This window comes from Haliotis rubra, unplaced genomic scaffold, assembly GCF_003918875.1.
Source record: "Haliotis rubra isolate DU_JTF1 unplaced genomic scaffold, ASM391887v1 Scf174, whole genome shotgun sequence".
NCBI classification, from domain to species: domain Eukaryota; kingdom Metazoa; phylum Mollusca; class Gastropoda; order Lepetellida; family Haliotidae; genus Haliotis; species Haliotis rubra.
Genome location: NW_025765714.1, coordinates 475,815 through 503,769, shown reverse-complemented (window position 1 = coordinate 503,769; position 27,955 = coordinate 475,815). Strand labels below are relative to the sequence as shown.

The 27,955-nt window shown below is 36.8% G+C and overlaps 1 long non-coding RNA gene across 1 annotated transcript; it reads right to left on the bottom strand.

The window, feature by feature from the left end:
• LOC124272865 lies at positions 1-27,926 on the bottom strand. Its single transcript, XR_006897455.1, has 2 exons — positions 27,800-27,926; positions 1-872 (listed from the first exon to the last, which is right to left on the bottom strand). It is a non-coding gene; the product is annotated as an uncharacterized LOC124272865 (long non-coding RNA).
• Positions 27,927-27,955: the final 29 nt, after the last annotated feature.

Genomic DNA, 27,955 nt, shown 5'->3' with positions numbered 1-27,955 from the left:
CAATGGTTAGGGTTTTCATAGATGATTCGAAATGTGGAAATATATGAATCATAAAGCGGAACACATTCAAGAAGTTTAACCCGTAAATATTACTGTAGTGCTACTAAAAATGATTTCTAGGATAATCAGGTGAACAATGCTACATTCCATGGATTTTAGACATAAAACCCCACTTTACTGTTTGTAGATGAGAAGGTATTGCAAAGCGAGGCTCCCAGTCGTTCACAATCTGTAAAGTAAACAAACAGTTTTCCTCTGCATCTTGAAACTGGTTGACTGAGTCATTTACGCTGATGACACAATCTTATGAACAGTCGTCACCATGACAGTTCCAGCAGATCATGCTCACTGTGAAATAGGTTCTTTCTTGTAAGATGCTTCGTTCGTTTTTGAGAGGTATATATTTTCAAGTTTGACATTTACCGATTTGTTTGTTTTAAATATCTAATGTTCACAGATTCTGCCAGTTAATTTTTCAGAGCAGAGACATCGCCTCTACTTGGATCTCAGCGTTTCACAAACAAACAAACCGAACATAGTTTAGTGTTTGTGTTATTTCTGTAAAAACTCATTCTGAAAACGAAACCTGTTTCTTTCCAGCCAAAGTCTCACAGCAAAGAAAGTTGTTTTATTTTCTTTGGGTAGAACGAACCGAATCATGTCGAAACCGGATCGGTCTCGCCCGTATGTTGCCACAATAAAAGGCGGAAAATCCGAAATGTTTGTAGTTTTACTGTCGTTGTTTTTCCCATCGTGGGATCATTGTTTTCCTGTCGTATGACCTGACCTCTGACCTTGGCCTGAACTGGTGGGTTTTTCCCGCGGATAAACATCAGGGACGGATCATGTTCTGTGTAGTTCCATCAGCCGCTCTGTCAAGTGAATAAACAAACAGTAATAAAACTGACTGCAAATATAGTCATTGTTATTTTATATTTCAACATGTCAAAGTTTGCAGTAGCAATTCCTTGAATAATTTTGAATATACCTCATAAAGTGCACAGCTATAATATAACTGCAAAGTTAAGAATATACCAAACAAAGAGAAAACATGAAAAAAACTGATAAACTGAAAGGTTTTGAATATAGCTGCTAAACTGAAAAGTTAAGAAAATATATGACGTTCTGAATACTTTCGAATTTAACCGATGCACGTAATAGTATCGAATACCTGACAAATGACTTAATTATGAATATACTTGACAAACTGAGCAATTGTGGATAAATCTGATAAACTGAGTAATTATGCATATACTTGATAAAAAGAGTAATTGTGAAAATGCTTGACAAAGTGAGTAATTATGAATATGCTTGACAAAGTGAGTAATTGTGAATATACTTGACAAAAAGAATAATTATGAATATATCTGATAAACTGAGTAATTATGAATATACTTGACAAAAAGAATAATTGTGAATATACGTGACTAAGTGAGTAATTACAAATATACTTGATAAAGTGAGTAATTGTGAATATACTTGACAAACTGAGTAATTAGGAATATGCTTGACAAAGTGAGTAATTACGAAGATACATGACAAAGTGAGTAATTATGAATATTACGGTCAAACTGAATAGTTATGAATAATCTTGATAAACTAAATGGATATGACTAGCCCTTTCGTTAATAATGGTTATCATAATAACATCAAATATCTTGCAGCTACTGGGATGCTGCTGCAAACATCGAGGATGATGGAGACGTTGATGATGTTGATAACGATGTCATCCATTGAGACTGTGATGATGTTTTTACCATCATCATTTCAATAATGATGATTTGTAACGACTAATAATCATGATAAATTGCAGATTACACTGTCTTGTAAGGGATTACTAACTGATTTTTTTTCTATTTTCAATTCCATTGTAGTGTTCATTCGGATCAAGGCCACTGGCTAATATACATAGAAAGTGCATCTATACATTCCACAATGCTACATGAATTCATACATCATACAATTCAAATATCTATTAAACTTTGCCTCATTGCATACCTTTTTTTAGAACATAAACTATTTATATTTCTCATTATAAATATTGAGATTATCAGAATACAGTTTAGGCCGAGAGAAGTGTCTTGTTCTTACAGATATTAAATATTATAGCAAAATTATCTTTATAACATGTAGCATATACTAGCCAAATATATTTATACTTCATTTAATGTGCACACAGATCTTAGCGACACAGTTACTTAGCGACAGTAATTACCTAAGAAATGACAATATCGCGTGGTAAATTGTAATCGCTACATGATGGATCATCTCATACATGTTTAGATCCCTGACTAGATGATGACTCGAGGAAAAGGTGGATGGTGTATGACGGGGAGGGTATAAGAACAGCTTGATAAGACAATAGACCATGGTATATAGTGGATGGTAGCTTCAGTTCATTCAACAGATAAATGCCATCATTACGATACACATACAACTAGTAATACCATAGTATAATATTCCGTATTGATTGTAACAATTATGATGATGATGATGACGATGATACATTTACTACTGCGGAATAGTATGCTTCTCCACTACGCCCTCACAACACCAGCAGACCACGTTGTTGTTGCTATCTCACGAGTAATTAAAATCAGTTAGTGTTTCTCTGAAATGACGGGTCTAACACTGAGTGATTATGTCACTAAAATAAAGGAGATATACCGTCCCAGTGTTATCAATCATCCGTATTCACTAGAAAACGCTGGGTCATTTAACTGGAAAGGGAATGATGAATTGTTCCCCAAAGAGACCGTGTATATTAATTCTACAATCAAACACTCAAGTCTTAACAATCTTAAGTCCATGTTTCTTTTTTTTTTTAAAACACATTTAAAAACAAATGCTATAAATATAAACATACCAATGCTGATTGATTCGGAACTCATTCACAAATATAAACTGCTCATCTCAAAACGTGCTGGGTGGCTTGGATGTCATGAAAATAACGGTTCACACAGTCCACCAAGATGGAATGATGCTTCGTAATATGTATATAAATTTTGTAAAACCTTAAAAGTTGAGCTAAAGAAAACCTCTCATGCTGTTGTTCTGTAAAAAGTTTATTGTCATTATATGACAAGACGTCATTTTTTATGCCCAGTTTGTGTGTGGTTACCAACATTAGAATAAACATAAAAATCGTTAGAACAATTTGCATCTGAGGAAATGTAATTTCAACACATGGGCATACGAGTGAATGATAGGTACATTTTGCATTTCTTCCAAAAACAATAGAAAAAAGTGTGATTCAAGAGCGCTATTGACCCTTTCAATGAGAAATTTACCGGACTAGGTCGATCGAAAGATATACGAATGAAAGCCGATATGCACTTACCCACTTATTTGCTAATTCTAGCCACGCAGTGCACGGAAAACGTCTAGACTAGACTTCTTACACAGATAAATTGTAAGAAACGTACAATAGAAGTTTGAAAAAACACCTTATGAGTGCACCGAGAAATGCGCATTATGTGAAAATATCTGTCTTTTTATTCTTTTATTTCACAAAAAGATGGTCACCATGCTTCCATCGTAAGTGTTTTAGAAATAAACATTTCATTTTGTGAGAAATATTTGCGTATGTTGTCTATTTATGTTTCTGAGAGTAAGTAATGAAGAAATAAATATTTTTGTATATTTAATAAAATTACTGATTTTTCTACAAGTAGATTTGTATTATTCTAACTTCCCGACGTTGAATGTCGTATTAATTATAACAAGTTTAATTCAGATGATACAATCATTTTAATATGCGTGTAAATGGCGCTGTAATTGTATTTCAAACAATAATAGTAATAAAGAAAGTTATGAAAATGGTTTGTAATATTGATGTAGGAGATTAATAACAAACCTAATGTTAAAGTTGAAACGCTGAATGAAATTACTAGGGTTGAAATCGGGTTATATTTTCAAAGTTCAAAAGATTTGGAGGCCGTGTCTTTCGAAATGCTTTCTTTAATTTAATTAAAACCTTGGGTTTACTTCGCGTAAAGTAACGTATGTCGATTAAAACATTCTGAAAGAGTTGATCTTAATCAAGTGTTATAGACGCATTGTTGACAGATGCCATGATACATGACTGACAGTATCCACCAATATATATGAAGAGGGTGATTGAAAGGGTGTTGTTTTCATGTATCGTTTCAAAGATTAAAATTAATAACTCGTATAAATAACAATATTGATTGATGATTCACGTGGTAATGAAGCACCTATTTGTATGTCCATGTTCCCCGAAACAAGGAAGTACACACAAAGGCATTTTGCTGCCAGTCAGTTTGGTTTAAATAATCCATAAAAAATGAAACAAAAAAGTTTCCGACTTTCTCAGTTTAAAAACAGGACCACAAGTAGAAAACATGTAAAAAGATCTCAGCCAAGATGAAGATAGAGATGTGGCGGTGTATTCGTCCTGCTGAAACGAGCAAACCCCTGTCACAATCTTTGACAGTGGACGTTGTCACTGTAGTGATACTTATTGCTCCTTATTACGACATCGGGGACATTTTGCGACATTTCTGACGGATATCCCTCCGCCGATGGCCCTCGGGGGACTATATTTCAAGATGTGATAAATGTCGCCAAGTAATTAACAACAAAACCCAGCACGGAGACTGAATTGTCCCCGAACGTGAGATGGTCAGGTCTAGAGCAGTTTGAATATCCCTTGAAGCAAGTGTTAGTGTATGAACGTGACAGGGGAGCTGGAAAATGTGATTATATTTCAGTGTGGTGGCATCCAACATTGTCCTTTATGTTGACACTTCCTTGTAATAATTAATATGAAATATTTCTGTTTCAAAAAGTTAATATATATTGAAAGCAGGAAACGTGGCGTGATGTATCAGCTTGTAAGTATTTTTCAAGGACACTTGACATGTATATTTCGGTTAAGAATGACGCATGACAAATGAATCTTTACCATTTGTACCTGACACATGAAAAAGTACTTGAATCAATGACAAGTGACATAATATCTGACTGGCTTAAGGGATTGATGTTACCTTCAAAATGATGAATTATACCCTATCACTGGTTGAAATGGGTTTTTTTAGAAACACAAAAATACATTAACACTTATCCGTTGTTTGGTTCTGTAACAGATTGTGTCACAGGTTAGGTAGGTTACAGTTTGTCTCCACATGCATTACACACAGTCACTGCGTGCAACTGCACGTGCATGGACTGCAACTGTTGCAGCTTTGTATGAGATTTATCAAACCACATTGTGAGAATTGTTATGTTCTTTGCGACAGTGTCCTCAGTAAGACCACGTTTCCGTTTTGAAAGTAGTTTAAGATTTAATATGTGATACTTGTAACATGTATAAACTATCTGAGTCTTTTACACACACTAATTAGAAATACTTTCCAGACGTTTACAGCAACTTTAGACCAACCTTTTCGTATTGAAACTATTTACACATTGCATAATGTAATGTTTGGTTGCAGTAGGCTGCTGACGCATCGTTTCCTTATACCCCTACTAATGTTTTGGACGCTGCTACTACTGCAACTTCTACAGCTGCTACTGCCACAACGTCTACTTCTGCTACTACATTTACTGCCGTTAGTGCTCCTGCCACAACGTCTACTTCTGCTACTACATTTACTGCCGCTAGTGCTCCTGCCACAACGTCTACTGTTGTTACTGCTTCTTCTACTGCTGCTACTGTTACCCCATAAGCGTCAACTACTTCGGATGTTGCTATTGCTTAAGTTACTTCTACTGCTACAACCTCTACAACGACCACCACGATATCCACACTGTAGTAATGCCTTGAAATACAATGTTAAGATTGATAACCTTGTTTGTACATAACTGAAATCAACACTTTCTACTAAAAACAACAACAAAGCAATTATTTGTTATATCATTAGTGGCCAAACAAAAAATGAGATAATCAAGGCGCCAAGTTTAAACCTTTTATTACAGAAGAAGAAGTTATATCTAACTTCAGAAAAAGTCTCGTTTCTCAATCAACTCTTCTCATCTATTATTTAGTTCATGTGCAAGATTAGCAAGAACAAATTTACTAAAATTCCGTAAAGTACGGCAATGTAAATTAGTTTTCAAAGGAAAATAATTGTATGCCTGACACACCTATTCACTCGATGCATCTTCCGGCAAATAAACATCAAGTTTTAACCAAGAAAGCGAAACCGACATTTAGGAATTCCTCCCTAAAATGCGATATACAGTGTTTTTGTTCCAGAAGACAGAGGGCTTTAATTTCGTTTGGTTTGGTTTACTTTTGTACTCTTTGTTTTGAATTTTACATTAATCATTATTTCTTTGAAATAATTTCCGTTTTCAAAATATATGTGTGACATGTCTTTTTATGAAAGATTGAACCATCATCGTGTAGAAGATCCGACATGTGAGGCAGTTTATCAAAGTTGCGTGGGCAAGGTAATATTTGTTCTCTCACTAAGACGGAAGTTTACAGTTGCCATTCTGACGAGTGTAGTTTTCTGAATATAACTGTTTAGAGTCGTCGTTAATTGAATATAAGTTTCCATTCAAGGTGAGGTAGTAGGAGCGGCGTTTCACGCGTTAGTCATAAAATTCACAACTTTGCAATATATCACCGTTAAACCTACACACAATATCTACCATAGCTCATTTCCTCGTTGTAAAAGAACTTAAAAATTCAACAGTCGTTAAAACTAATTTCGGAAAACGTTCGGTACTGTGTTACCGTTAAAATGATAATCACGATTCACTTTAACCCAATGCATATAAATGAAACGTAATCCGATGCAGTTAAGTAAAATAGTCATCAGATGCTGTAAATCCGAATCAAGATCAACGAGGTATATGTGTGATTTTGAAACAAACAACTCGACACAGTAAAGCTCAATTTCACTGATAAGAGGGTTCCTATTATGAAACTGTTATAACCTAAACCGTTCATACTTCAAGGTAAGCTATTGATAATGCAGAAATTGACATGGTATTGATCATATTTTATTTACATCTCGACTGTAGTTGACGAAGCGGATCTGACGGTGTAACAATTTGCTCTTTTATTTGAAACTTTGAAAGTTTATAACTGAACCGTTGATTGATTCTCGAGTATAAGTTCAAATAGAATCGTGGTATGGACCTTAACAGAAACGATAATGTAAACAGGGAGTCAGGATGTGTCAGAATCACTTCTATAAAGGACTAATGACATGCTTGAGGTTGAAATCCGAGTTGCTTCGCATCACTCAAGCTTGTCTATTTCGTGTCTATTTCATCTGATCTCCGCATGCAATCGACATCCCTTGTCAGCTACATACGAAATCAACCTCACACATTCATTACATGCAAATTAGCTCCCTCTGTTTCCATCAATTATCTATTTTCTCACAAGATGAGGTTTCTTAAAACTTCCATTTTCTTATTAAACTGGCCTTTCCGTTTGAAATGGAGCATAAAACCGTGTGATGAAAAAAGCGAGTGAAAAAAGCAAGACATGGTATCACTTTCCGTGTCGATAGCGTGTAGATTTCACAGAAATATAAGAAAGAATGCCAAAGCCGGGGCTAGAGGTAATTGTCAAGTCGTTTTCCCCGCTCGCCTTTCCTCGAATTTATTTTTTGCGGAGGATATCTGTTTGCAAAACACGAACCGCGGTGGTGTAGCTTTTCGAGCGAATGTGCTCGGCTGGTTGATGGATCCTTTTCTCTCCCGCAACCGAACGATCTCTCAGTTTAGAAAACTAACTTGTAATGTCGCTGTTTATTACATTTGCCCCGGCCTGATTTAAAAGCTTTTATTTTATAATGTCGATTCATTCTACAGTAACAAAAAGCTAGATTAGACCGCACGAAATTGTTAAAACGGATTGGCACATGTCTCTAGGAGTGACGGTGCCGGTGTTTTCAGAAATGTGATCGTAATCGCGTGACCATGTCGTCGGAAATGTCACATTTCAGAAAACTTTGAAATTTAAAATACTGGAGTTAAGTTAAGGAAGTTACTATCCTGTCGCGAAAAAACGCTACTTTATTGAGTGAGCTCTTCGTCCTATCGCGCTTCTTGCTCTGTCCCCGTACTGGCTGTGAAGCAAGTGTATCACACGATGGAAAATATGATTAATCTGACAAAGTAATTCATGTGAAAAGAATCAACTGTTTGTCGCTTAATGCAGTGACAAAAACACTAGATTAAACCAACCATGAAGACCGATGGCTTGTCACTTTGAAATTAGAGACTTAAATAACAAAATTCGGACCCTTTCTGGAAGAACTGTCACAAGAAATGTTTTGAACTGAAACATTTCAAAATATTTGTTTAAATTGAAGATGTTGTACGCATCGTAAATAGTAAATTTCTAAACACCGACACGACGTAACAACGCATGTGTGTGATAGGAAAATAGTTGATTAACCAGGCGCGAATATGTTAGCATGTTTCTGGTGCTCCGGTCTCATTCGTTAAAGTTAGTGGAGAACATAAGTTTTCAAAATACAGGGATCTTTAACAAATACACACTTTTCGTTCTGAGGGATGTTACACAAATTAAATTTAAATTTAAAAATTAAAATTAATTGTTAGTCTGAATCAATATTCAATATCAAATCAACAATAGATATCGCAACGATATCAACAAGGAAACCGAAGGAAGAGAATTATAGAAGACAAATTTCCCATGCTTGTTATCAGGAAAAGTGCCGGGTGTCACCTACCCTCTGCCCAATGCAATAAAAAAAAGACAAAAAGCAACATGAATTCATTATCAGCGTGGAATCTCCTGGCGCAAACAAAACGTGTAGTCGTACGTGTAACAACCGTACTACTGCAGTGAGACAAAAGATACCTAATTTAAAGAAACCACTATTAATGAATTGATTGGAATGGGGATAAATAATCAGAAAACGTTGCAGGTGTCAAATGTGTGACGAGACTGATTGATTGAAATATACACCGATTCAGTGTCCATTGCTGGTCCCAAAGTGTTACCTACGGGATAAAACTGTCAGCGATCCGAGGTGCATTTCAGCAACGACATTGTCCCGCGAAATTGACACGTCAAAACTACCTTAGACAATTATGGTAGTCCTTTGTTTACGCGTTTAAATTCATTATTTATGATATCAACAAAGCAAGAACACGTGACAAGCCTTAGCCACGGAAATACCAACTTGTATCTACCCTTCCTGACACAAAACACACGATCGGTTCTTATTAAGTTTACGCCGTGTGTGTGTTGAACCTGTCAATAACACACGTGCCGGGCAAGGTGTGTATTTCACGGATACATACAACTGACGCCTGGTGAATGAAAGCTTGAGCTTAAATCGACCCCACTCTTCTACACTTATATCTTTGATGGACATCGTTAAATATGTATTCAGATGCATTAATTGAATCCAGTCTTGAAGAGATTGGTTTGTCAAGATGTTTATGTCAAAACTGATAGACAACGACTAACATACATTAGTCATTCGCCAATTGTCAGCTGCTATATTAACCGACAGTTTTATATTTTTGCTCGTATTAATTCAGATAAACGGCCAGGAAAACATTGCTCAACAACTACTCCCCTCAATTCGGCAGAAAAGAAAACACCAACGATTTTGTTCTGTCAAAACGTTCGGTTTGCCATTGGTTAAAGAGATACATTGTATATCATTCATCGTTTTAGTTCTTCAGATTATATTACTAATGAACGCTTTTTCGAAGGAGTTCGATATATGTATTTATTTAATCATGATTTTGATTTTACATTATATTATTTCGCCATAGTCAATACTTTTATCTCTGTGATGCAGCTTTTCACTATCTTCATTTTAAAATAGAAAACTACAGACAGATCAAACATGCAACTATATAGAGAAACATCTACCAGTATAGCACATGGGTAGTTCAATCACTTCTGCACAGGTCACCTATTTCATGTATATAAACTCTTGTCAGGACGAACGATAATACTTAACCCAACGGAAACATTGTGTGTCGATCTTTGTTGAGAGTCTGGGTTGATACGTCGCATCTGTTTATAAACGTTTAAAAAGCGGCGAGATTCATTTATCGCCGTTTAAAAGTATAAGTTTATATTCCTTATACATATTTAGTACTGTTTGTTTCCAATTTTGTTTGTGTGAAACATAGTAAAAGCAAAATAGTATTGGGACGATAAGGGACAAGATAATACTGTAACAACAGAGGACAAGATAATTTTGTGACAAGATAATTTTGTGACGACAGAGGACAAGATAATGTTGTAAAATTAGAGGACAAGGTAATATTATAACGACAGAGGACACGATTATATTGTGACGATGAGGACAAGATAATATTGCGACGATAGAGGACAAAATAATATTGTGCCGATGAGGATAAGATAATATTGCGACGATAGAGGACAATATATTAATGTGACGATAGAGGACAAGATAATATTGTGACGATGAGGACAAGATAGTATTGCGACGATGAGGACAAGATAGTATTGTGACGATAGAGGAAATATTTTAAATGCGACAATAGTGGACAAGATAATATTGTGACGATGAGGACAAGATAGTATTGCGACGATGAGGACAAGATAGTATTGCGACGAAGAGGACAAGATAATATTGCGACGATGAGGACAAGATAATATTGTGACGATGAGGACAAGATAGTATTGCGACGATGAGGACAAGATAGTATTGCGACGATAGAGGAAATATATTAATGTGACAATATTGGACAAGATAATATTGTGACGACGAGGACAAGATAATATTGTAACGATGAGGACAAGATAGTATTGCGACGATAGAGGACAATATGTTTATGTGACGATAAGGACAAGATAATATTGAGACGACGAGGACAAGATAATATTGCGACGATAGAGGACAATTTATTAATGTGACGATGAAGACAAGATAATATTGAGACGACGAGGACAAGATAGTATTGCGACGATGAGGACAAGATAGTATTGCGACGATAGAGGAAATATATTAATGTGACGATAAGGACAAGATAATATTGCGACGATGAGGACAAGATAGTATTGCGATGATGAAGACATATTAATATTGTGACGATGAGGACAAGATAATATTGCGACGATAGAGGACAATATATTAATGTGACGATGAGGACAAGGTAATAATGTGGCGACAGTGGACAAGATAGTATTGCGACGATAGAGGACAAGATAATATTGCGACGATGAGGACAAGATAGTATTGCGACGATGAGGACAAGGTAATAATGTGGCGACAGTGGACAAGATAGTATTGCGACGATAGAGGACAAGATAATATTGCGACGATGAGGACAAGATAGTATTACGACGATGAGGACAAGATAATATTGTGACGATGAGGACAAGATAGTATTGCGACGATAGAGGACAATATAATTATGTGACGATGAGGACAAGGTAATAATGTGGCGACAGTGGACAAGATAGTATTGCGACGATGAGGACACGATTATAATGTGACGATGAGGACAAGATGATATTGCGACGATAGAGGACAAAATAATATTGTGCCGATGAGGATAAGATAATATTGCGACGATAGAGGACAATATATTAATGTGACGATAGAGGACAAGATAATATTGTGACGATGAGGACAAGATAGTATTGCGACAATGGGGACAAGATAGTATTGCGATGATGAAGACATATTGATATTGAGACGATGAGGACAAGATAATATTACGACGATAGAGGACAATATATTAATGTGACGATGAGGACAAGATAATAATGTGGCGACAGTGGACAAGATAGTATTGCGACGATAGAGGACAAGATAATATTGGGACGATGAGGACAAGATAGTATTATTTGCGAATAGACAATATAATAATGTGACGATATAAGAAAATATGTGACGATGAGGACAAGATAATAATGTGACGATGAGGACAAGATAGTATTGCGACGATAGAGGACAAGATAATATTGTGACGATGAGGACAAGATAGTATTGCGACGATAGAGGACAAGATAATATTGTGACGATGAGGACCAGATAGTATTGCGACGATAGAGGACAATATAATAATGTGACGATGAGGACAAGATAATATTGTGACGATGAGGATAAGATAGTATTGCGACGATGAGGACAAGATAATATTGCGACGATGAGGACAATATAGTATTGCGACGATGAGGACAAGATAATAATTGGCGACGATAGAGGACAATATAGTATTGCGACGATGAGGACAAGATAATAATGTGGCGATGAGGGACAAGATAGTATTGCGACGATGAGGACAAGATAATATTGTGACGATGAGGACAAGATAGTATTGCGACGATAGAGGACAATATAATAATGTGACGATGAGGACAAGGTAATAATGTGGCGACAGTGGACAAGATAGTATTGCGGACGATAATAAACGATGAGGACAAGATACAAGATATATTACGACGATGAGGACAAGATAGTATTGCGACGATGAGGACAATATAATAATGTGACGATGAGGACAAGATAATATTGCGACGATAGAGGACAAGATAATATTGCGACGATGAGGACAAGATAGTATTGCGACGATGAGGACAAGATAATATTGTGACGATGAGGACAAGATAGTATTGCGACGATAGAGGACAATATAATATTGTGACGATGAGGACAAGATAATATTGTGACGATGAGGACAAGATAGTATTGCGACGATAGAGGACAAGATAATATTGCGACGATGAGGACAAGATAATATTGTGACGATGAGGACAAGATAATATTGCGACGATGAGGACAAGATAATATTGCGACGATGAGGACAAGATAATATTGCGACGATGAGGACAAGATAGTATTGTGACGATGAGGACAAGATATATTGTGACGATGAGGACAAGATAGTATTGCGACGATAGAGGACAATATAATAATGTGACGATGAGGACAAGATAATATTGCGACGATGAGGACAAGATAGTATTGTGACGATGAGGACAAGATAGTATAGCGACGATAGAGGACAATACATGTATATTAATGTGACGATGAGGATATTGTGGCGACAGTGGACAATATAACATTGTGACAATATAGGCATGTTCTTTCAGATCCTAGGCGATTATTGAAATGCATGGGAAACGACTTTGAAGATAAGTTTTTCATTGTTTTGTAATTTAAAGGTTCAAACATATTTATGCAATAGGTGCTTTTAACCCCTTTTCTATAAAGGCATTTTTGACAACAGCCTGATAGAGTCTGATACAATTATGCGCCATCGTTTGAAGTTACTCGGTACACATACAGTTCCTTTGAACTACTCTACTTCCCTTGATTATCGAGAAACATTTCTTTATTGAAATGTTTTTTCCAAAAAAGGTTTTGATCCCCCTTTTTTAAAAGCTAGATGGTAGTTAATTGCAAATTCAAACCATCCTAAAATCAACAAATAACACGCGGTTTCTTTTAGGTACATGGTTGACTCTACTGTAGTAATTAATCAGCTTTTATACCAAGACTATGTATATCATTTATAGAAATCCACCTTTTCTGTCTTGTCAATCATGTAATAGGCCCCGTGCTTCGAGGGGATAATTCTGTGACTTAAGCCCGTAAAGTTATGTCAGTAAACAACGTGGACATCATCTCAGTATATAGGGTCTGAGGTAACATATGGTGATGAACGGAATTCAGTAAGTGCAAAGAACTATTTTCAAAGGGCATCAGACAGGAACTGTTGGGTAGTTGACGGGTAAGGATGTTCTGCTAGAGACCTTGGTTCGATTCTCAGATTTGTAAACTTTCAGTGGTCCCAATCTCGTGTTGACGGACACTCACTAAAACAGACTCACATCTCATCAAGCTTTTATGTTTACTGACACCATCAAAAGACACTTTCTGCCATCACTCAGTCACGTACTCGTCAGCTATCTATCCCCACCCCAACTCTCACCCAGACCACTATCCCACCCAGTATGATGTCCAATACCCCAGTATGATTCTACTGAGACCCGGGATAGATCAGATTCCTAGAACACGACAATGAACGGCGATCAGTGGGTTGTGACTGGTTACAGGATGACTATCCTTACGCCGTAGTCCTGTTCATTAGTCAGCCATTACTCCGGTCAATTCTGAGAGGCGACTAGCGGGATCGGGTGGTCAGGCTCGCTGATTTGGTTGACACATGGCATCGTATCCCAATTGCGTAGATCGATGTTCATGTTGTTCATCACTGGATTGTCTGGTCTTGACTCGATTATTTGCAGACCACCGCCGTATAGCTGGAATATTGCTAAGTGCGGCGTAAAACTGAACTCACTCACTCATGAAACAACAAACAAACGGAACCAGCATCACGCCATGAATAGCGGTACATGTGTTTGCGCCACTGGTCAATTGCCCCGTATTATACGAGTAAACCTAAGTATGTAAATTATGAACACACAATGCCATTTAGAAAGTGGTCAAATGTAGCATACGTTATTTAGAAAGTGGTTAAATGTAACATATGTTATATGAATCGCGGATCGGACTCAACCCAACAAATGTACAAGAATCTGTATTTTACTGAGAAAGTGTAATCCTAAAAATATCATATCTCATGTGTAAATTATGTGCATATTGTAACAATATCAATTGTATAAATGGTTGGCAACGGTCTATGGTGTACCAACAAATACCGATGACACATAAGCAGACTTTAACAGATAATTCTCACATGGTGATTGAACCTGGCGATGGGGCGATGGATTACCTAAATTGGTAGTGATGTCAATAACAAGCCAACGCATTGCTCAAGACCGTGCTGGTATCAGGCAGCCAGATCTGCAAGTAAGCCTTTTACAACAATAGATTAAAGCCTCTGCCAAAGTATCGCAGGCTAGATCCCTCAGTTGTCATCTGTTGTCAGTGTTAAATCAAATCTCGCTCAGATCACGTGGTACGCGTTAATCCGGAGTGACCCAGGACTGACACGCCCTACTAAGGGGGATTAACAGGTTTGGATATCTCTGTAAATTATTTGATAAAACGTCGTACGTTTTGAGTTGATTGGCGATAATTGGGTGCATCTGGATACAGAATCATTCGAATCAAATGACAGAATGTTAAGATCTGGCAAGAAAATAATTGATCTAACGATTTGTCAATACCATCATGAATTGGACAGGATTAGGAGCATGGAGTGGTTGCACAAATACTGGACAGGGTCTTGACAGATACGTGGACATGTGGACATCATACAGTGACGTGTCACGTCAGGAGGAGGCAGATAGAGTTGCTGTGCAATTGAATAACAGAAACGTGACACCCACATAGGAACATTGATCACAAATTAATAAGACGTCATCTGTTTGGAATCTTCGGTCCAGCAAATGTCGTAGAGATATGTAGCAAGTGAATTAAAACTTGCGTAGTTGTTTTTTTTTAATAAAAATAAAAGAACATGTATGATATGTACTTTTGATGTTTAAGAATATGATTTCATGAGTAGGATAGTGTCATATTTACTAAACACGTCAAACTGAATTTATGTTTAAAAGTATATTAAATAGTATAAATGGCAACATCAGGTTAGGGCTTTTCTATGATCGAATCAAGATCAGAGCAAATACAGTAAATAATACTGGAGTATATTTTCGTGGTGTAAATGCATCCTAGTTTTTACAGTTTGCAGTTTTAAACTCATAACGGCTTTCCTCGGAGTTAAGTCATCATTATCGGTTGTTCTCAGCGATCCTGTTTGAAAGTATTTAGCCTTCAACAACCTGTTTGTCAAAGTTTAAAATATATAAAAAACGAAATTTTAACTTTTGAAGTGTGTGATCCTGTTCGCTGAAGGGGGAATACCCATGATGCCTGCCTGGGCTAAATGCTTCAGAGAAAATGCTACAAGAAGTTTCAGTGTGTCAGCAACTAATTCCCAAAGACACCATTTCCATTATTTAGAAGCTTTTAAGTCATTTAAAAGCCCACTCTGTCAGTTTGGTTTTCTGAAAATTGAAGCCATCGCGAACGCTATGACGTAATTGACATCTAGTCACCCACGACTTTAGGAATGAAAGACCAATTTTGTGAAGCTAATTCTGTGTCTTTGTAATGAGGGCCTGTAGGATCACCTGTGATCGCAGACTGGTGCCACAGCGGAGTCGCAAGCATTTAGGTGACATGACTGTGCTGTGCATATTTGTCTGTAATTGACGATGGCGACAAACATTTGATGTGAGAAAAGGAGCACTTGATTGACAGGTGTTGATGTCGGTGTCACGCCTAAACGTGGCTGTAAGTACTCTATGTCAACAGCACACGTGTTTAAGTAACGAAACTGACAGTCACTAAAATTCCACTTCAAATGGCTGCTAGACGCACAGGTCTCTACCTATTTCGGTCCATGACAGTGTTACCAAATGGGGGCCATTCTGATTGACATGTACATGGGAATTTGGTGATTTTGTCATTAATGGTACGGCTTACGTTCCAGCGGACAATGAGTCGGGGATTTCAAATGTCAGTTGTTTATCACAAAGCTTTAAATTCTTTCAAAAAGTAACTTTCATACTGGCACATTTTAATACATTTAGCTTAGTAACTCTTTGGTAAAAGTTTCATACCCCCACAGGACAGTTATAAAGGAAATGTAATTTGTTTGAAAAATGTATGAAGAAGGGATTTGTGAAGCATATCACCAAACACACCAGAACAGCAGTCGGCGTTTGTTGTACGGATACGGGAATGGTTGGAAGTGCACTCTAGCATCCCAGCCGTATACACATGCCAATTTACAGTTTCTAAAAATTAACAACCATTTCTCAGCTGTCTGTTCTCAACTTCATTCTGATAAGGATCGGGTGAAACGAAAACCCTAAGAATTCGGGTCTAGGTGTAACATATGAATGCTTTGCATATATTAGCCATGCATAATTCTGACGCACCTAATGGCCTTAGAAATGATAAAAAACGACAACGAAAATAATTTAAAGAGCCACGACTGTGAAATTGATTGCGGCTGTATTGCAATGTACACGAATTTGCAGGCGTGTGAGTGAAGGTGAGAGGAGCTCTGATAACGGAAAGGTGAAATGGACACTACGATATATGAAATAAACATGCTTAAAAGTTATAAACAATTATCTCACACTGTACAGCCACTTAGAACAAAGAGAAAGGAAGAACCGGGAACGTGGAAATTAAGCAGAGCTGACAGTCTGCAATTCAGGGCTTTCAGCCTCGGTTTCATAATCATGTTTTGCGTAAAAGTTGTCAGCTACAAAAACCTCAAAAATTCATGAACGTTTTAATTTTCCAGCATTCAATGCTCAATGTCGGTAGTCTGTATGTTAAAAACACTTCAAATCAAATTTTGTCCAGCACACAACGCCGTAATAGAATTGAACGCTTAATAACGTCTAACATTCCAGCGTCAAGATGACACGTCAACGCCTCTCCTTAACGTTACAACGACAACGTCGAAGATGGTTAAGACTTCTCAAAGCTCCGCCTGTCAAAGGTCTTTTTTGTACTTCTTTAACTTAACTTGACGGGTAACGGGTCAACGTCAAAGTTTTGACGGTAGTGAAACGACTAATACACTGTATTACGGTTCGACGCTATCATTTACCGAGGCCATCCTATTCGTATCTTCGGGCGCATTACTGTCCATAGTGTTAAATTTTATTATTTCTGTCCCTAAGGGGAGGTCTGCGCATGATTTAAGTGATAATCGACTGACTTTCATAAGTGAGACATATGACAAAGAGACGACTTTGTGGTCGTGTCAATGCCTTTCAAGCTCATGTTGATTTCACCGACGGTGACGTGAAACTGCTCATGCGCGTGGGACAACACCAGAAAGAAATCGGCATGTCATAATTGATATGAGGAAACTTCAAGATGGTTGATTTCACTTTTTTGTTGAGCATTGAACAATATGAAACATATTTCGATTCTTACATATTGAAAAATGTCAGGATTTCAGTTTTCATAAAGTTCATCTAAAGTTACACGTTAAAACTCATGGTGAAAAGTCAGTCATGGGAGAATTCTCATTAAACAAAATATATGGAGATCGTACAGCATGACAGATAGATTACTGATATATCAAAAGGGTTGTTCTAAAATAAAGCGGTGTGATTGTGTAGATCAACAGATGTAATCTACAAAACCTGTTTACAGAATTATTATCCAGTAATACATAACGGATATTTGTAGCAATGAATATACCCATGTCAGTGTTAACTTCATGCTGACCTTTGGAAAAAGAACGTGTGGAAACCCATCAGCTTACTGCTTAACGGAAAGTACTACAATGTACATTATTCATAGTGCGCAAGCTTAGGTATGATTAGACTGAGATTTGTTTGCACTTGCCAGAAAATATTCCCCTTAGAGATTGACATAAAGATCCCAGGTAAACAACGGAAACTTTAAAACGAGAGAGTAAACGATTTAAAATACAAACAACTTGCTGGTGATCCTTCACAGAATAGACACAGGTTTCTTCTTGTAATTGACGGCTTCTGACTACGATGTTAGTAGACTGTCAATGCTGATGCTTCTGATGTTATTTCACTTACTAGTTTCAGATACAATGTACGTCACTATGAAGTTTCATGACACGTGTGAAATAGACAATGTTTACAAAGGAAATCTGCCGGTTACTTTCCCCAGTACTCTGAAAATCTATAACTTCTGAATGTTTTAAAAAACCCTAATATCATATACTTAAAATTCTAGAATGTTAGAATTGCAAATGAAAGGTATCATAATGTCGAAATTTACGGATGTCAACTTTAGTAACATAAGAACACTGCGATTCGGAGTATAGGTTTACTCCTCCATCAGGTGAAGAACACACTCCGAAACGTCGTGTTCCCGTATAACAGAAGCTGACATCCATAAATCTCCCCTTTTCGTGTATTACTTCAAAATGTCACTGAAAGGAATCAGTTTCTGAACATCACACATTGTTAAATGGTCCGACGTGATTTCTCTGCAATCATTAATTTCTTTGAAATGAACACAGACGGATATCTCCTTCGAATGATTGACACGTTATTTGTCAAAGTAGATAACATCTCCTGCATCGCTCTTTCCTATGTGTCAGGTAAGTCAGATACAGGTCCAGCTTGACAACGCTGACGGGGAACTGTCATCTTGTAGTGGTTCTTTACATTAATGGCAATTGATCATTCGTCGTTTATAGACTCCAATCGATGTACGATACACTGTATATATGACAAAATATTCATGAAATGCGGTACATTTCGCGAAATGGAAACTGCATAAACCTCTGTGTCTAACATGAGTGCATTTATAACTTTGGCATGAATCTGGAATGGTCACTGGCTTCACGGTGATCACGTGTAATTAACGGTATCTGGTGTGATTTATTGTTGGGACCGAAAGAGTTTTGAAAACTGACGGTTGTCAAAGTCACGCGGGCATAATTGCGTGTCATATAAGATAGAAGGTGGGATACGGTGGTTTTGTCATCCACAGTGGCTATTAACATTTTGAAACCAATGACGATCATTTCCTTTATGTGTAATATATTGATTTGTGACGGTATAAGGAATTGTTTACCAATACAAAAAAGAAATGTGAATAACTTATTTCTGATGTAAAGACTTGGTTTTCAATATACGGACATTACTAATATTGTTATGCATGCACATGATACATTAATGGAAAATTGAACAACATAAATGTTTTGTAAAATGACAGCGGCAGTAAATCCAGTTTCAGAAACAACAACAACAACTACATAAACAACAATAATAATAAACATTAAAATATAATGATGTTTAAGTTAGTATATTTTATAGGAATGGTAACATATATTCGGTTGTGTACTCTTGAATAAGTGTTCTTATTTACATGGTGATAAACTGAGAACTGCTTCCATTATAACTAAAGTTGGATATTATAAAGCAGAAATATAATAACAAATAATCTATGTGTTGGAGCTCCCGCTTGAACTGTAGCCTAATCCTATTGTAAAGGTTTTTTTTATTTATTCTCATATTGGTTTATACAATGAAAACTATAAATGTATAAATTATTGATAACGAGAAGTAAAATATGCATTAAATGTGCCAGCTATTCATTAAATACATAACAAGCATTCGAGTATGAAACATTACGCGCTGATGCCTCTACTCATTCTTATTGTGTAATGACAATTGTTTTGAGTCAGATTCAGACCAAATCAAAAAGCGTCGATCCAAACTGCAGCACAGCTAGTCGAAGGAAAAGTTACTCCGTGTGGTGAAAACTTTATCCGGATAAGGTCAAGTTTGCAAATCGGTGTTATTTACTATGTGTGATTAAAGTCTTGTACAAAGCCGTGTTTAGCAACACCTTGTCGACAGGGCGTGTATATATGACGCCTGTCGGTGTCTATTGCACAGGAGGCTGAAATTGACAAGTCATTACCGAAACGATAAATCAAAACTTTCGATTTTCGACATGAACTTGTAAACATTGCCCGGCCTCAGTGTTTGACCAAGACAGCGTCCTGGCTGAAACAAGTAGTTTTTCAAATTCATACATTCATACCTGTGACAGGTCTTCGTTTGAAGTTGGGCGATATTATTTATGCCTTCCGATAAAAGTGGGCATTTTTCTACTTTTGATGAGATTGCTTTGTTTATTCAATTGTCGAGAGAAAAATCCACGAGAGGTCAGAGAAGAGGCTATCACGATAAGCCGATCCACTTAAAGCTGTTTGGAATTATACACCAACCAGATTAGTTTTAAAAATAAATTTGTAAAAGTGCAATTAACATTATTGCCAAAACAAAATGTTAAGAGTTTGAATTACCTGGGAAAAAACAACGAAAAAGAAATTCAAAGAACATTTATATTTTTCAACTCAACTCAGAAACACATTTCAACTCGCCAATAACTCTAAAAACATAACTTAAAAATACAGTAATTTTAGAATGCAGGCAAAACTTTTGTAAAACGTCATAGACTAAAAACAACCTGTGACGGGAAATCATTTTGTGCAAATTTGAACATTGAAAAAAAACCCGAGTTTCTTTCGTGGAAGTGTCGTTTCTGTAAAGATAAATAGCGGAGCGGTCTCATTCTTTATTATATAAATCCAACACGAACGGGTATCCCTAGATATTGGATTACCAGAGCTCTTCTTGTTATGAGACTATACGACCGGCATGCCCTTTGTTTTACAATCATATTACGTGTATTCCCACGAGTTGGCAAGAAATTGTCGACTTAGTAAATACTGCCCTGTGGGACAGGAAATAAAATGATATCTTAATTATTACATTGCTAATTTAATAAGACCCAAACCTGTGCCAACAAAACTTGTACAAATATAACTGTAACTGTGTACAAGACTGAAGACAAAATTATCTGAGACTGATTTTGTTGAAATTACAAGCAGCTGAAGAAGAAACAATGAAGGATTAAAAAGTTTAAAATATTGAAAAATAATTTCAATGCGGTGCTACATAAAACATTTCGGAACAGAAAAGCCATATTATGCTAGTAACATATAGTGTAAGAAATATACCGTCACCAAGACAGATATAATTCCAACCCCAGCATGACGGCAAGTTTTGTAATATTTAAATATGAAAGTGAAAAAATAAATACACATAACGAACAACATGCTAGGGTTAAAATGTTTGAATCGCTTCTTGAACTAATTTACATAAACGGTGAAACATTCATAGATGTCAACTCCAGTATTATGAGGTAAATGACGTCTCGGGATATATTCTTACTCCTTCATCGGGTGAAGGAAACCTAGTTAGCAGAGAGCCAAGAATTAATCTAAAATAGACTGAACATTGACGACGAATCTAAGAATATTTGTAACTTTAACTCACTAGAGAGAGACAAGAAAGTGTGAGAATTGGAGTTCTCCGGGTATCCTGTCTGAGAAAGTTAGTTATTAGCAGACCTGTGCAATCACATTATTAACCAGTAATTGTGTAGATTACTCTGAAACGCTAGTGGGTGCATCCAACGTCAAGATGTCCATGTCACCTGTCAGCCTGTCGGAACGTATAACAGTAGAAACATAGCTTTCTTCGGCTGTCAAGATCCTCTCAATCAAGGTGTACATATACACTTGCGCGTTACACAGCACGTGCGTGCATGTTCTTCATGCAAACTACTTCTGGTGGAAGTCAGAAACTAATTGAAGGGATGAGAATTGTCTTCGGAAACGTCAAATGAAATATACAACTAGCTAAGTTGACAGACATCTTATAATAGATGTTTTTTCATCTATATGTTATTGTATGTCTACTTCAACCACTTCATTTAAATGAATATACGGCTTGCTTAGATTGAAGAATTGTTTGGTTGAGCATTTGGAATGGTTTTCTAAGCCGAAAGAAGAGTATGAACTGTAAGTTTAGACAAGTCTTGTGGCGCCAAATTCAAACGGAGCAGCCTTTGGCGATCTATAAATGCATTATGTGAAACAGGTTTTGAGTTCATTGTTTAGAACTTATGTACGATTAACAAAAATACTTTTAGAAAGCAGAATATTCAAATATCCTTTTACAAAGATCTAGTGCCGTTGCCAGATATGTAAGATATTATTATATATTGACGTAATGTGCCTTAGTAAACGTTGATGACTCCGACTGGAACATGTTTGTTATCGCAAACAATGATAATAATAATAATAATATTGATCATTAAGAGAATGACAGCAACGCCTAGAACGGCAATAGGAATGTGGTGCTGAAGACGATGTCAACAACGATCAGCGTGTCGTCATCACATTCTCTTCCACGATAACCATGCCACCTACATAAATATTACAAATAAACACTGTATGTGACAGTCATTTACATTCCGTAAATTACTCTCATCTATTTACAACAATGTAAGTGACACATTTCTTCACAGCATTCCAGGTGGTAATTTACGCCTAATTTAAACACTTTCCGCATTGGCAGTAATATTTATGTTGAACGTGTCACATATTTAGACTAGGGTGATGCGTTAAACAAATACAACAGTAGATGGTTAAGCAAAGCTTTTAGCTATGTATACACAACTCGTGAAATGGCAAAGGTCCAGCGTAATGCTATTTTAAGATGCGAGATGCAATAACAGATTGTGAAGTGATGAAGCGGAGATGTGGTAGAACATGCCGTCACTGTGATAAACCAAACACATTAATTTTCCAGAATTATTTTTCGAAGACAAGAACTAAGATATTACACAACAAATGAGCAAATATGAAAAAATACTAAACTCTTCTGTGTTGTAATCTGGCTTTGTTTTAAATTATTGTTGAAATTAAATTATTTTAAATTTAAAAATAATAATACATGTATTGTTAAATTGATTTTAAGATATTGTTGAAATCAGTTTTTCGTTAGTGTATTGCTTTAACATACAAGTCACGATATGGCTGAAACACTACCGATGTGACATAAAATTTTAACTCACTCCCTCTAACCATACATGTCACATCATTATATTTGTGGTGACAAATATAGGAACTCGTGACAAAAAGAAAGTAGGTGGATTAAAAATAACGCAACGTCACTTTCTATTTACAGTTCTACTCCTTGAAAACTTAAACCCCTGATTCCGACGGGGCGTTTTATTTTTTCGTTAATAATGGATAAACCCCAACTTATCACGGGTCAGTGTCCGCGAGGATAGGAGATCTCGAAAGATCTGAAATACCATGTTTGACGTGTGAAAGCCACACTCCGGTAGGCCAAGATGGACTTAGTTTGTGGTGTCTCACCACTTTCTTCAACCTCATCAGCGTGAGAAAACAACACAAACATACTCCTGCTCTCAAAAAAGGATCTCTCATGATTGAAGAGTTGCGGTTTCAAGGGAGATAAGTGTTGTTAGACCCAGGTACCTGTCATATTTGCTGATGATAAATGATAACGGTAATTGATGAGCAGTTCTATCTGATGGTGTTAAACAGTAGTTATCGGATTTCGCGACAAAATACAATTACCTAGCAAGACTTGGGGGCATCGGGGATTTATAGTAGTGTTCTTTATGCCGCGATCTTCGCAGGTAAAATGTCTCAAAGATAATACGAGGCGCATGTACGGGTGAGTGTTGGGGGCACTTTTCACGCATGTGTGTATCAAGACACCGGGCTGTGGTCGGTCAAATCAGCCGTGAGATATATCTGAGGGGTAGAGGTCTGAGGGGTAGGACTCTAAATGTACGGAGAAGTGTTTGAGCCATGACATTTATGTGTTGATAAATGGTCACGTGACAACGACTGTTCTATAGTTTGTGTCCGTGACGACTTTGCCCTTGGTAACAACACCATCAGTCAGTGGAATATGTCCAAGTTGTTTGTTGTATGTTTGTTTTATATATGACTTGAAGTCTTATTGTGAGATAAACTGTGGCTATGTCCTCCATTCGTTGTTTGAGTGATTGAACAGCTGAGGTGTCGTAATTTGAATGTATTTATTATGCCGTTGATTATAATTTAGTGGTTAGTGCATTATTAATGAAAGTAAAATGACAACGTCAAAATTGTGAAGGTTTGAAGGTTTATTGTGATTAGAGAGTTAATGAGATTTTACACCGCTGTGGGATTTATCACATCAATGTTATTGGAGGATACAAGGTATGACGTACTGTTTTGCTTCACAATTTATATTTCGTGATAGAATTTCGATAAGAGAAAATGCCAACATTTGGTGGAATACTTTGTGGCTTAATCCATCCTAAATTTGGTGACAGGTTTGGACACCCAACCACTGCAGCATGTGTGACGCATACAATACCGATTCATGGACGCTTCAGTTATGCATAGAGTATATATTCAAATAGATGTTTGTGTAACTGAATAAATGATAATCTTTCTTTTAGTAATCATGTGTAATAAAAGATATGGATGCGTGTTGGGAGATACGTGTTCGTCTGTTTGTATATCACATGAGAAGAAAAAGCCGAGCGTTCACAGACGCTTCTAAAATTTGAACGGTAGGAGTGATCAGTTCATCAGTTCGTGTTATGTCTACGGAATGCCGCAACGGACATCATTGACAGATCACATCTATTTAAGTATTATGTATTTTCCTCGAGTTTCTTTGGGGTGGATACATCGACACAGTTTCAACAAGAAGATAAGATTATGGATAGACAGTACGGGCATATAAAAAATAGAAAACACCAGCCGACAGGAATGTTTCTAGGATATACACTAATGCGATAAAAAATATCCTATTCCCTTTAAATCCCTGGATTTAACCATTTGCTTGTCGAGATCCAGAACATGATATATAGATGTGCATTGAGGACCCCAGAATGATTTAGAAACTGAACGGGTTCATATTTTAGGAGAGTTTAAGTAGGATCCAGAGACAACCAGCACTCCAGATCAGGACACAGTAAATGTACACAAGCATGTTTTAAAATGAAATACAGGTTCGACTTTTTAAGTGACAGTTTCATTAAATGTTACGTGTTAGTTATCACTTCTTTCACTACGAGACTACATTTACAAGATTTATGCACGTAAAAAAATGTGTATAAGTTTTGTAATTAGAACGTAGAGACAGGGATACAGATAGGTTCCTTGCAGGACACCTGTGTGTCGGGTTTTTACCCTGTCTGTATCTTCCTTGCATTTTAAAGGTTAACTGATTGAACACGGAATGGAAACATTAAGTTTGTTGTGTAAATCAGCTACTGAGATCCAACACGGCTGTTTTTGATTTTCAAATGCAAGTTTTTGATTTTCAAGTAGAGAAGTAGATCTTAATGTAACGACCTCATGTCTCATAGTTATGCCCAATGTAATAGTTTTTGTTTTCAAAATTATCCGTTAGTCGTACTTTTAAATAATTCATAATTTAATAAAGAACTTGAACACAGTCAGCTCACTTTGAAATTTAGCTTGCAGCATTTCTTTAAGCCATCTTTGAACTCAGTTTCAATATCAACATGTCAGATGATGATCAATTTTTAAATATTTCAAATAACAAATTACAATGCTATAATGAGACATACTGCGTTAGTCATAGTTAAAATGTGGTGTGCCCAGGGGATGGGCGTACACGTGACCTGGTCACGTGACAGGTGACATGTGATCAAGTCGACCATGACTGTAACATGCTGTCCCATTACCACAACCCCCAGGCTCGCGTTTGACAGCTAGGGAGAATTCCTGTAGTGACAAATTCGACATGGTGTACGTCTGTTAAACCATACCCCGAGGGGACAGACACTGACGCCCAAATATCCTATATACATATGAATTTCGATATACAATGTAATTAAAAGCGGAATCTTTTTCGGGTATCGAGAACACCGCATGGCTGGCACTTGAACAATAGCGGTTGGGTTCCTTTACATTTTAATGATTCCCCCTAACCGATAGTTCACCAGGGTTAATTTACATGGGTCGGGTAAGCGAGTTGCTTGTTATTTCTTTAAATATATTAGGATCAGTTTACTGTTGGTTGAATAAAAGCCCCGATACAGTGTCTTACGTGGATAGCTTTGCATTCACTAGACAAACCTTCAACAAAGAAGATCCTTTTTCTGAGTAAATAAAAACACGTTCCATCTTTAAAGACTGGAAATAGCAGGGTAGGTCATTCACAGAGAATGAAAATTAATTAAGTGGACCTGTGGAAGGATATGTGCACCGATTGGGGAAAGCTGGGTGTCATGCCCTCGGGCTTAAGCTAATATTTTTGTTTGTTTTCTAAATATCATTTGACGATAATACGAAGGAGACTTTACAAACAGTCCCAAAGTCAGTGCATGTGGACATTACGCTCTGGTGGATCTTGACAATCATAGTTTTAACTCAGGTGCTTGATTTGGTTTGGAGAAAAGACAACCAAGTGTGGTATCTGACATTGCAGTGACTTCTGGGACGCTATACATTGTGAGACACACAATACACACCGCTTTGCAGTCACTGGAAGTATTATGCAATTACTTTAATTCAGAGTGTGCGATTGTTAACAAAAGTACAGAAACACTTACATATTAATATGTTTCCTGAGTTAAGTACAGTAAGATAGAGGTATTCTACACGTCGATTAAACACCGTCTCAGCAGCTACATGAACATTGCACTGATCTTCATGGTCAGAGTTTCAATGAATAACGGATCTGTTGTAAGTACGAATCAGTCACGTTGTCAAGTTGGTGTCCATTTCTTACTACAATACTATCTGCTTAACAAACAACTGACCTTATATTATACAAATGACATGAACATCTGTAATACCCAGTAACAATCTCCATTGTCCTCGATTACAGACATGCATTTACACGTGGATTCAGTAGAAGCTGAATATACACTCTTAAATATTAATCTGCATGTTCGATTAGTCGACAATCACTTACAGTTATAATATTCCAATATCATATTTGCAAGGTCGTTGATTATGCAATCATGTTGAACTTGACCACAGAAAATATGCAAATAAGAAAACCAAAATTTAGTGACAATGGATACTATGAAGGCAGTCTCTGCTACAATACTGATGTTATACTGTTAAGATATGTACGCTGTTATCATCACCATCATCATCATCATCATCATCATCATTCCTTTTACACGCAAGTAAAACTGCAAACAATCCAGATTTTTGAGTATTCATATGTTAAATGTCTTGGAAATAATTCGAAATGAATACATTTTCACAAAAGGTAGCATTAATGAATTCGACAGTTGTTAAACTCAATAGCATCTATAGAAGTAACAAATTTCAAGACAGCGTAATGCATTAGAAACAAGGGAACGACGTTTACATCGTGCTCCAGCTGAAATAAACTACAGCGGCGCATTTGAGATGTGTTATGCGAAACCTAATCAATATGCATTGAGACAAAGGTGAGAGATAGAGTACGCATAATTACCTCAATCATCACCCATTAGTATATCCAAACCGTTATCCCCCTACCCCGGGGCAAATCTGCCCGTCCCTCACTTGTACCAGACACTGTAGTTGCGAAGTTTAGGCGTGGTCACAACTTTTATATTGCGATTCATTTCGTTAAAAAGCGACTGCTTGA